Source organism: Leptodactylus fuscus, chromosome 2 (assembly GCF_031893055.1).
Source record: "Leptodactylus fuscus isolate aLepFus1 chromosome 2, aLepFus1.hap2, whole genome shotgun sequence".
NCBI lineage: Eukaryota > Metazoa > Chordata > Amphibia > Anura > Leptodactylidae > Leptodactylus > Leptodactylus fuscus.
This window is the reverse complement of record NC_134266.1, coordinates 258793210-258806119: the sequence shown is the minus strand read 5'-3', so window position 1 is coordinate 258806119 and position 12910 is coordinate 258793210. Positions and strand designations below refer to the sequence as shown.

The 12910-nt window shown below is 43.8% G+C and overlaps 1 protein-coding gene across 1 annotated transcript in view; it reads left to right on the top strand.

Annotated features, from left to right (window-relative positions):
* Positions 1-12910, top strand: part of CEP126 (centrosomal protein 126) — a 49781-nt gene that overhangs the window by 1736 nt on the left and 35135 nt on the right. The gene's annotated exons all lie outside the window — the stretch shown is intronic.

Sequence of the window (12910 nt, the reverse complement as noted above, 5' to 3'; positions counted from 1 at the left end):
AAACGCCGTCAACTCCACCGGTTTGTAGGAATTATGGCAGGTAAAGAGTGCCCTGATTTTGCGGGATGCAGTGATCGGGCCACCCCTGCAGTTGTGTTTTTGGGCCAAGGTCTAAATAGGAGAGAGACCTAGTTAGGATGCCCTGCAGTGAATCAGATATTGGGGATGATAACAGCAGGAGAGGAGCGTGCTGATCTTTTAGCCAGCAGTGACCTGTCCATATATTCCACTCTGTTCTTTTATGAATGGAGGTGTGACCCGAGCGAGGGATGTGCTCAATTCTACTCATGTGGTGTTAGAAATAAATCAGGGATCATTTTTTAGCGCAATGTTTTACTGTGAATTTATTGCCAAACCTGCAGGGGAAATTTCCTGCAATGTGTGAATATAACCTTGCAGCTTCTCTGCCGGCGCATTCATTGTCAGTAACATGCGGAGTAATTGTCCTTTGTAAGACATGACATTGACGCTCATGGACTGCTTTAAGTTCACCTGCGGCTTTTGCTTATTAGGCCGGGGCCCCTCATCGTGTAAACGCCTCGATTTTTGCCGCAGCGTCAATGCCGCAGAAAAATCGCTGCATTTTACAGCCAGAGCAAAATGGATGGGATTCTAGCAGGACCATCAGCATTTAGTCACAGCTTTCCGCTGCTGATAAGGCCCAAATGGATGGATCTCATCAAGATGGAGTCTCAAGTCACAGACTCTACAAGATTTAGCAGGGCTCTACTTTTTTTCTGCATCATGCCGCAATCTTTGCCTCTCATTGAAAACATGGGCAGAATCTGCAGCAAATTTCACCATGTGAAAGGGCTGACCACATTCAGATAAATATTGAGACAAATGTTATTGTTTGTATAATAAAAAGTTGTACAATTCTCCAATATACTTTTTGTATCAATTCCTCACAGTTTTCTAGATCTCTGCTTGCTGTCATTCATTCTACTTACTCCTAGTGGATAAAAATCAGTTCGTGGTCATGTGATGTTCAGTCCATGGTCATGTGATATATAGTCCGTGGTCATGTGATGTACAGTCCGTGGTCATGTGATGTACAGTCCGTGGTCATGTGATGTACAGTCCGTGGTCATGTGATGTACAGTCCGTGGTCATGTAATATATAGTCCCTGGTCATGTGATATATACAGTCTATGGTCATGTGATATACAGTCCATGGTCATGTGATGTACAGTCCATGGTCATGTGATATACAGTCTATGCTCATGTTATATACAGTCCATGGTCATGTGATGTACAGTCCATAGTCATGTGATGTACAGTTCGTGGTCATGTGATGTACAGTCCGTGGTCATGTGATTTACACACAGGTACACGTCTCATTAAAGTCACAGCACAGTAATCAGACATCTGCTTGGTAACGAGCTTTACACCTGTGTGTACATCACATGACCACAGACTGTACATCACATGACCACAGACTGTACATCACATGGCCACGGACTGTACATCACATGGCCACGGACTGTACATCACATGGCCACGGACTGTACATCACATGACCGTGGTCAGAGTTTTATCCACTAGAAGTAACAGAATGAATGACAGCAAGCAGAAATCTAGAAAACCGTGAGGAATAGATACAGAAAGTATATTGGAAAATTGTACAACTTTTTATTATTCAACCAATAAAATTTTCCTCTCAATATTGTTCTGAAAGTGGACAATCCATTTAAGCGGGTTTTCCAGGACTAACATGGGGGTCTCAGCCTTTGTCAGACTGAGGTTTTTAGAACTTACCAGTTATAATGATTCTGGAGGCCCACTCTGCAACAACCCCTAGTAAGTAGACCATAGCACCTTCTACTGGACCATTATTATGTTAGATACCGAACCCACCGCTCTATCTTCTGACACGCTGGTGGGCCAGTCCAACATTGATTTCAGCAGACAAACCTCTACCGTTCCTGAAAACAATGGGACCTGGTGCGAGTCCAGCTTTGCAACCCATTCGGAGTTTCCCCTGCATGGTGGTGCTACTATGGTGGGGGGCGCTGCAGTCCAGCTCCGGTTCCCCATAATAGAAAAATTCTGTGCACGCCTCATGATGACATCCGAAAAAGTTGATGTAAAAATTTCAAAAAACCAAATGTCACTCTTCTACTTCTCGACTGCCCCTGATACGCCGGGTGTACATATTACCCCTTCCTGAAAAATGGGCAAATACGTCATTCCCGGCACACTCTTCGCAATGACTCTCCACAGCGATGAGCGAGCGGACCAGAGGAGACAGCACCTTTAAGGCCCAAACAGTCTGTGTCTTCTAGGGGTTAATAATTCGCAGCCTCTTCCAGTCCTCCTCCTCGGTCGGGCATGGACCTGGCTCTACCGTTGCCCTGTAACAATAACCATCCATTTCCTTGCATGTTTGTTGGCGCGGCCTCGCCCACCAGTCTATAGTCCTGCCGCGTATCCATTGTGTTTGACAACTACGGCCTGGCAGGACGCTCTGTTTGCTGTCTGTCTGGATCCCTACTGTTTACTTTTGCGTTTTCTTTTCGGTGTCTCCATAACTTACCCCCCATGACGAATAATTAATCCGTAGATTACCTCTTGGCCAGTCACAATTCATTGGCACCAACATGGCAGCTTATGTCAAGGCCTGGACTGTAGTCAGACATTGTCTTTTCTGTGGTAAAAATCTGATGTAAATTATCCAATTAGCTGTTCTAAATAAAGATGGGGAAGACGGATTACTTGTACATTGTCCGGGGCCTACAGGCTTGGAAGGGATTCATCCTGGGAGGAGAACGCTGCCGGCGGCCATTTATATGTAGAGTGGAAGAATTACAACTCAAGAGGAATAATCTTCCATCTATGTCTATATAGAACAGACATTCATCCCCTTTAATAGAATCGATGCGTCCGTGTCTGGGTGTCATCCATGTTGTTTTCCCTGGCCCGCTGACTGCGCACGGTTCTGTGCATGAGGCCTTTGTAGGACAGTAGCGCAGGTCCGATTTCCTTATTCTTCTTTATTCTCAGTTAAAGGGAATGTGTCACCAGGAAATGACCTATTACTTAAAGGGGTTGTCCAGAAAAAAAATGTGTATGTTAAATGAAAAAAAAAAATCTCCCCTATCCATAATCTCCTGCGCCTCCCATTGTGGTCCGGTATTTCAGAAGGTGCTCCCTGCTTTTTGTTAAGACACCAAGACGTAATGGTCAAGCTATTTGCACCACCAGCCCTTGCACAAGCAGTTAAAGGGGTTGTACTAGACTCGGAAACATGGCTGCTTTTTGTTACTCAGTAAGTGAGATCACGCCTGTTGAATGCTTCATCTCCATCACGCTAAAATGAATGGGACTGAGTTGCAGCATGGCCATATGACCAACAGACATGATGTCTCTTCCAGAGAAGAAAGCAGCCATGTTTTTGAAGTCCTGCACAACCCCTTTTAAAGGGCGGTGTGATCTCTCAAAACTGTTGACAGTGCTATACAGAAGAAGGGGCAGGGTAAACGTACCCGAAGAGAGCTGTAATACCAAATACTAATGTACGGTGCTGTGCTTGGTATGATAGCTCTTGCTGTTCTCTTGAATGGGACTGAGCTGTGACCAAGTCATTTGACCGATGAATGTGATGTCACATGGCCTAAACCCTAACCAGCAGCTGCTGCTTTAGACAAGTGATCTCCAGTGACACCCCTCCCCCCAATGATCTTGAATATGTCATTGGTTAATCAATCGTCAATTAAGATCTGGAAACCCCTTTAAGGGGATTCTATCATTACAATGCATTTTTTTCTGACTAACACATAGGAGTAGCCTTAAGAAAGTCTATTCTTCTGCCACCATTAGATGTCTTCTCCGCGCCGCCGTTCAGTAGAAATCCTGATTTTCTTCGGTATGTAAATGAGTTCTCTCGCAGCACTGGAGGCGGTCCCCAGGGCTCAAACAGCACTGGGGGCATCCCCAATGCTGCGAGAGAACTCTCCAGCGCCGCCTCCATCTTCTTCGGGAACGAGGGCAAACTTCTGTGCATGCTCAAGTCGGCTCTGGCCTCGGGCAGAGCTGACTGCACATGCAGGCGTCCATTTTTTTGTGGCCGCTTGCACGAGCATGCGCAGTACGCTCCTGTACTCCGTTGCCTGTGGCAATTTTCCTGTGGCTCCTTACACAGTAAGCTGGGGTAAGCGGCCACAAGAAAATGGCCATGGGCATGCGCAGTCGGCTCTGCCCGAGGCCTAGAAGTTTGAAGCCAGCCCTGGAAGAAGACGCGCAGAGAGGCCGTTCCAGGCGAGGATAGAGGCGGCACTGGAGAGTTCTCTGGCAGCATTGGGACGCCCCCAGTGCTGTTTGAGTGCCTGGGCCCACCCCCAGTGCTGCGAGATAACTCATTTGCATACAGAAGAAAAAACGGGATTTCTACTGAACGGCGGCGCGGAGAAGACATCTAAAGGTAGGAGAAGAATATCCCTACGTGTTAGGAACAAAAAGATTGCTCTTTAATGTTTGAATCCCTTTAAAGCCTCACATATCGGGCTGCAGCAAAAATAAAAACCATGTCGTCAACACATTGCGGTTTTTCCCGTAGGTTTCTTCTGTGGATTTTCTGCTTCCATTTACCTATAGGGAAACCAGCAGCATTTCCGTAGGTATAACTGACATGCTGCAATTTCCAAAACCGCAACAGTTTTGAAAATTGCAGCATGTCCGCCGTGCGTATTTTTCTGCAAAGCGTGGATGGGATTCACTAAATGGAATATGGATAGCAGTAGTATTCATGGACTAGTGTGTCATGTTGCTTGCAATGATTTTGTTGCCATCAATCTGCTGCCGGCTTGGCTGGGGCATGTGCAGGTGAGGGGTTACTATAGGAAGATAAAGTATCTTGTACGGCCTTTTGTTACACTAATGCTTTTAGAAAGTATAAAGCATTCATTAGGCTGGCGGGGCTGAAACCTAGCCCGTAACATAGCAATCGCCTATTTACAAGTCGCCCTCCTCGCTCATTTGCTATTAATGTAACGGTATAATGGCGACGCTCTGCTGGAGATAGCGCAGGAATTATTAATACGGTGCAGTCTTCTCCCTCGTGGACAGGGCTAAGAATATACATCAAGGTGGACTTTCCAGGGATTAGTCCTAGAAATACAAGGTTCTGCATATATGGGGTTAAAGGGAGAAAGCTGACTTGGGACACAAGCGACTATTTCATGCAACTAAACTAGTTGCAAGTGGCATTTTTGGTCTTCTGAAGTGGGCATTTTGGTATGGTGGTCATGGACAGTCAAGAGGCCCTTGCTCGGCCACCCCCTTGTATAGGATCGCAGGGGATTTGAGGTGTAGTGGGGGGTTGGATCACTTGGATGCCGCGATCTGAGTGGTGAATCCCCTTGTACAATATATCCGAGTGCTCACGGCATTACAGTGCTATACTATTACACAGATTAACTACACACTCAGTGCAATGTAATAGTACGGCCTGGAACTGGAAGGGGTTAATACCATATATGTCCCAACAGTGTCATAAATATTGGCAGGGCTGCCATAGCTTTGTGCCTTGACACAAGGACACCAGGAGGAAGCACCTAATTCCGGATGTTCGGGGACGGAAACTTGTTGTTCACGAACCTATCACTGTCATGTTCAGAGAAACTCCTCTTAAAATCATAGTTTCCCGTGTGACTTGTCACCTATAGTGAGATGTCACTGCCGTCTCTTGGAGATTTCTGACTAATAAAATGCTCGGAACAACATGTGTAAGGTAGCGCGTAGCGATGATTCAGGAATGACCGGAGGGACAACCTGAAATATCTAAATGGTTTCTATTCTGCTGATGTAATTCAGTCTCTATCTGCCTTCTGTAGATGATGTAGGTCTATTGCTAACCAGTCATGTCTATCCCTCCCTGTAGGGGGCAGGAGTTTACCATACCTCCCAACCGGTCCAGATTCTGTGGGACAGTCCCGGATTGTGGGTCCTGTCCCGCAGTTTCTCTCGTCTGGAGAGGGCGCAGATGAGTTGAATACAGTGGTGAAGCAGGAGCCGACAGCCCCTACCTCCCCACTGTTCTCCTCCCTATGCTCCGGCCCCGGGAGCTGTAGGTTCGATGTGATGACATCACTCATATCGCGCCTGCAGCTCCCTCAACACTCCGGGAGAAGAAACAGAGCAGCAGGGGAGCGAGGAGAGGTGGGTATCAGTGATTTTATTATGTTAAACTGTGGGGGGAACATTAGACTGGGGAGAGATAAAGGGGGACATTAAACTGGAGGCATATGAAGGGGGCATTCAATTGGTGGCAGATGGAGGGGGACATTAAATTTTCAATAGGACTGAGATCAGGGATTTGTGATGGCCACCCCAAAACATTGACTTTGTTATCTTTAAACCACTTTGTAACCAGTTCGGCAGTATGCTTCGGGTCATTGTCCATTTGGTAGACCCATATGCGCCCAAGCTTAAACTTCCTGGCTGATGTCTTGAGATGTTCAGTATTGCCACGCAATGTTCTTTCCTCATGATGCCATCTAATTTGTAACGTTCACCAGTCCCTCCTGCAGCAAAACAACCCCAAAACATGATGTTGCCACCCTCGTGTTTCACAGCTTACAGTAGATGGTGTTCTTAGGCTTGGCCATAATGTCCATTGTTACGTTTGGAGGAAAAATGGAGAACACCAAGATAGAGGAAGGTGACACAATCCAAATTTCTCAATAGATCTCATTTGCATATTGACATAAACTGTGATATCTCGGCGATTCAGAGAACCAAAACACTGTAGGTTAGGGGCACCTGAATCAGATATACTGTATCTGCAGGGCTGCATCACTTCTTGGTTTTAGTGACAAAGATGGTGGGTGGGCTTAACTATTTACATACAGAGATAACAGAGGTACAGATCATGCATTGTTCTATTCTCAGCATCTAAGTGCACTTTGTAGAGCTGACAGAAGGCTCCATTAGCTGTCAATCATACTGAAGAGAAGAGAATAGAAACAGGGACTGACGTCACCAGAACAGCCACTGCTGCTAGATAGCAGAGGTGGCCTGAAACCGTAGCAATAAGCTGTAAATGGTGAGGAAGCATAATGAGCAGTATCTGGCAAGCGGAGCAAGATAGAAAAGTAATGTATTATTTGTTGGTATATACATATATGCAACAGATATAGACTTATTGTATTATACTGTGTTGGAGGAACTTACAGCTTCCGGACAATAGATGGCGATGTTCTTATTGTTATATGCTGAATACGGTATAATTGTATGCTATGGAGACTTGTCTGTATCTCACCATGCTGCATCTATCTATGTTTAGTTTTTTCCTGTGTGTTCCTTGTGTGTAGCTGTATTGACATGCTGATACTCGAGTATGAGCCAAATTTTTCAGCACAGTTTTTTTGCTGAAAAAGCCCCCCTCGGCTTATACTTGAGTCAAAATATTTTTTTTTGGGGGGGGAGGGGGGTCTATGACCAGCCGCAATAGTAATGTATAGAATCTCCCATAAAATAGTGGGGAAAAAAAGAAGCTTTAAAAAAATATAATAAAAAAATGAAGTAAATAAAAGTTGTAAATCCCTTCTTTCCCTAGAATACATACAAAGTAGAAAATGACTGTGACACACATACACATTAGGTCTCCCTGTGTCTGACAGTGCCCGGTCTACTGAATATAGGGGATCTGCAGTGCTCCTGTTCCGTCAGGAAGGGGTTAATAGGAGCACTGCAGATCCCCTATAGTCAGCCAGGCTGCATTCCAAGTGGGGGGATAAAACAGTCCTCAAGCTCAGGGAAGGGGCAGACAGACAACCAAAACACCCCCTCCCCTTCCCCAGCATCTACTGCACCCAAAAACTCCGACCATTTTCATTTTTGAAATTTTCCAGTAGCTGCTGCATTTCCCCCCTCGGCTTATACTCGAGTCAATAAGTTTTCCCAGTTTTTGTAGTAAAATTAGGGGCCTCGGCTTATATTCGTGTCGGCTTATACTCGAGTATATACGGTATGTTACCTCATGTTCTGAGAAGTAAACCGAAGATTAACCCATAAAATCTACCCTGAAGCTGTCTTCTGCAACTACACTGTGCAACATTATTATTATTATTATTATTATTATTATTATTATTATTTATTTATTTATTTATTTATATAGCACCATTAATCCCATAGTGCTTTACATTATTATATTAATTCCATGGTGCTTTACATTATTATATTAATTCCATGGTGCTTTACATTATTATATTAATTCCATGGTGCTTTACATTATTATATTAATTCCATGGTGCTTTACATTATTATATTAATTCCATGGTGCTTTACATTATTATATTAATTCCATGGTGCTGTACATTATTATATTAATTCCATAGTGCTGTACATTATTATATTAATTCCATGGTGCTGTACATTATTATATTAATTCCATGGTGCTGTACATTATTATATTAATTCCATGGTGCTGTACATTATTATATTTAATTCCATGGTGCTGGACATTATTATATTAATTCCATGGTGCTGTACATTATTATATTAATCCCATGGTGCTGTACATTATTATATTAATCCCATGGTGCTGTACATTATTATATTAATCCCATGGTGCTTTACATTTGGGGGTTACATACAATACACAAAATATACAGGCAGATATAATACTAACAATGACTGACTGGCTAAGTGGGGTAGATGGCCCTGCCCGCGAGGGCTTACAATCTATATACAGTATAAAAATACTTCATTTAGCTTAAAGGGGTTGTCCATTTGGGTGCCTACCGTGCCTGATTCCAATCAGTAGTGGCTGGAAAGGACTCAGTCACATCACTCACATATGTCACCGGTTCTTTATGTGCCACGTACGGCACAGGACTACCGGCAGCGGTGGGCGACAGCAGAGCGCTGGAGGCAGCTGAGTATGGTTTTTCTTATGTTACACCCTCCCAGGCCTCTTCTGAGATTTGTCCAATTCCTGAACACCCCCTTTAAGTTACAAGTTTAAGTCTAAGGCCCCATGTAGCAGGCTGCAGTCAGAAAGTGCTGCGGGAAGAAAATGCAGAGAAACGCATTTGCAAAGTTTTTCACAGAAAGTGCACAAAGTATACCTCTGTGGGCCTTGTGTTTCCATTCTACCTAAAGGGGAACCAGCGGTGTTACTGTAGGTATAATGGACATACTGCGATTTGCAACGTTTTTCAGATGCCAGCATTTCTGCTGCAGATTATTTTCTGCAGTGTGTGGATGGGATTAGTCAGAATCCCATCCATTTTGCAGCTAATGTAAAACGTTGCGTGTTTTACCAGCGTCTACACTACGACTTAAGGCTGAGGCTCCACGTTGCGGAAATGCAGCTTTTTTTGTTGCAGATTTTGCTGCGATTTTTTTTTTTTTTTTTTTTTTTTTTTGAGCCAAAGCCAAGAATGACTACAAAAGGAATGGGGAATATCTAGGAAGCTTCTTATACTTCTCCCTTCTGCTCAATCCACTCCCAAAACCCCAACAAAATCTGCAACAAAAAAGTTGCTGTTCCGCAGTGTAGGTCTTTAAGGCCCCACGTGGCGTCCTCAGCAAAAAAGTGTTGCAGGAAAAACGCAGAAGATTCATCTGCAGACTTTTTGTTTCAATCACACCTGTACGAAAACCATCGGCGTTTCCGTCGGTATAATTGACATGTTGCAATTTCCAAAACTGCAGCGGTTTTGGAAATTGCCGCGTGGCCGCACCACGGTGTTTACTGCAAACTGGGCATGGGATTCGCTAGCATTCCTTCCATTTTGCTCTGATTGTATGCGATTATTCCCGTGGTGTTTCCGCCACGTGGGGCCCCGGCCTAAAGGAGTTTTCTCAGACTTTTTAATTGATGGCCTATTCTTAGGATTAGTCATCAAGTGAAGATTAGTGGGGATCTGGCACTCAAGACACCTGTGTGAAGTGGGGGCCTCAGTCTTAACTATGATCCTGCAGGTGGGAATATCCCTTTAACCCTTTTACTGTCCATGACCATAGGAATACTGACATTAACCACTTCCCTGCCCTATACTACCAGAGATACTGACATTAACTTCTTCATTACTGTAGAATACCAGGGATACTGACATTGACCCTTTCACTGACCTAGACCACTAGGGATGCTGACATTGACCCTTTCACTGACCTAGACCATTAGGGATGCTGACATTGACCCTTTCACTGACCTAGACCACTAGGGATGCTGACATTGACCCTTTCACTGACCTAGACCACTAGGGATGCTGACATTGACCCTTTCACTGACCTAGACCACTAGGGATGCTGACATTGACCCTTTCACTGACCTAGACCACTAGAGATGCTGACATTGACCCTTTCACTGACCTAGACCACTAGGGATGCTGACATTAATTCCTTTCCTGCCCCAGTCCACCAGGTATACAGACATTAACCCCTTCATTACCGTAGAGCATCCAGGATGCATAAAATAACTTTTACATCCCTAGACCATTACGTTGTATACGGTAGTATTCTTGTGACTTGTATACGGTATACGTGATTTGTGATTCTTTATGACATCATTCTGGCCAACACACGGAGTAGGAGGAGGAGTGCACTGAAGAAAAATTCAGAATTTAACCTGTCACATTCACAATGGTATCACCTACGAAACTCCATTTAAAGCCCAGGCAGTATTGTCTGTATTTGTAAGTCAACTAGACTGCTAGGATACAAGTGATTCACACAATAACAGAACATAACTACAGCGTGTGCGTTCACGTGACGGGGCTTGTATTAATCCAGGGCTGTGATAATTGCAGTGTTGTGTAAGTCATGTTTGATCACTGCCGTCATTCACTTCAATAGACATTTCTGCCTGGGGCTGTTGGATTTCATGGCGGGATCACTTAAGGCGGTTAGTTCCGCCACAAACATAATTCTTATAGGTAAACATAATTATAGAAATCTAATTGCTGAAGAAATATTTTTTCACCACTTTTACTGAGTCACATCACAATTGTTGTGTTGCTGTCGGCGCCACTCCTTACTAGTTCTGTACATAGAGAGCAGCTTGTTCTGCCACTTACCAGCTACTCGGCGTGGGACTTGGCATTACGTATTGTTCTAGCTGAATTCTCATTGACTGTGGATATTATATAACTCATTATTGACTCAGATGAGTCTCCATAATAAAGAACAAGTTATAATTGTGCGGCCATAATAATAATTAGTCTCTGTGTTCTCTATTATAGTGGCAGGGGTAGAGATGAGGAGTGTCTCCATAAAAAAACATGCGGACCATAGCAAAAATTATAATGGAGCCCCATTCAGCATGTTTAAAACTTTTGGAACGTGAAAAGTATCTAATTGGTTTGGTCTCTTTATACACAGTGATGTCACAGTACAGGATAATACACAGTGATGTCACAGTACAGGGATAATACACACAGTGATGTCACAGTACAGGATAATACACACAGTGATGTCACAGTACAGGATAATACACAGTGATGTCACAGTACAGGGATAATACACACAGTGATGTCACAGTACAGAGATAATACACACAGTGATGTCACAGTACAGGGATGATACACACAGTGATGTCACAGTACAGGATAATACACACAGTGATGTCACAGTACAGGATAATACACAGTGATGTCACAGTACAGGGATAATACACACAGTGATGTCACAGTACAGGGATAATACACACAGTGATGTCACAGTACAGGATAATACACACAGTGATGTCACAGTATAGGGATAATACACACAGTGATGTCACAGTACAGGGATGATACACACAGTGATGTCACAGTACAGGATAATACACACAGTGATGTCACAGTACAGGATAATACACAGTGATGTCACAGTACAGGGATAATACACACAGTGATGTCACAGTACAGGATAATACACACAGTGATGTCACAGTACAGGGATAATACACACAGTGATGTCACAGTACAGGGATAATACACACAGTGATGTCACAGTACAGGATAATACACACAGTGATGTCACAGTACAGGGATAATACACACAGTGATGTCACAGTACAGAGATAATACACACAGTGATGTCACAGTACAGAGATAATACACACAGTGATGTCACAGTACAGGGATAATACACACAGTGATGTCACAGTATAGGGATAATACACACAGTGATGTCACAGTACAGAGATAATACACACAGTGATGTCACAGTATAGGGATAATACACACAGTGATGTCACAGTACAGGGATAATACACACAGTGATGTCACAGTACAGGGATAATACACACAGTGATGTCACAGTACAGAGATAATACACACAGTGATGTCACAGTATAGGGATAATACACACAGTGATGTCACAGTACAGGATAATACACACAGTGATGTCACAGTACAGAGATAATACACACAGTGATGTCACAGTACAGAGATAATGCACACAGTGATGTCACAGTACAGGGATAATGCACACAGTGATGTCACAGTATAGGGATAATACACACAGTGATGTCACAGTACAGGATAATACACACAGTGATGTCACAGTACAGAGATAATACACACAGTGATGTCACAGTACAGAGATAATGCACACAGTGATGTCACAGTACAGGGATAATACACACAGTGATGTCACAGTACAGGGATAATACACACAGTGATGTCACAGTACAGGGATAATACACACAGTGATGTCACAGTACAGCACTCGATTCACTTTCCTGTGGTTGCTGGGAGTATAATTGCTGGCAGCACCCACAGCCCCATAATAATAATAAATTTTATTTATATATCCCCAACATATTCCGCAGCGCTGTACAATTTGTAGGGTTCAAATACAATAGTCCCATAGAAATAAATGGTCACAGTCGCTCTGGGTCCAGCACTTCTAGGAATCTGTGTCTGCAATGAGCGGTGACATGTTCGTCCCATGAGTCAGGGCTTCTCCTGTAACGTAATAC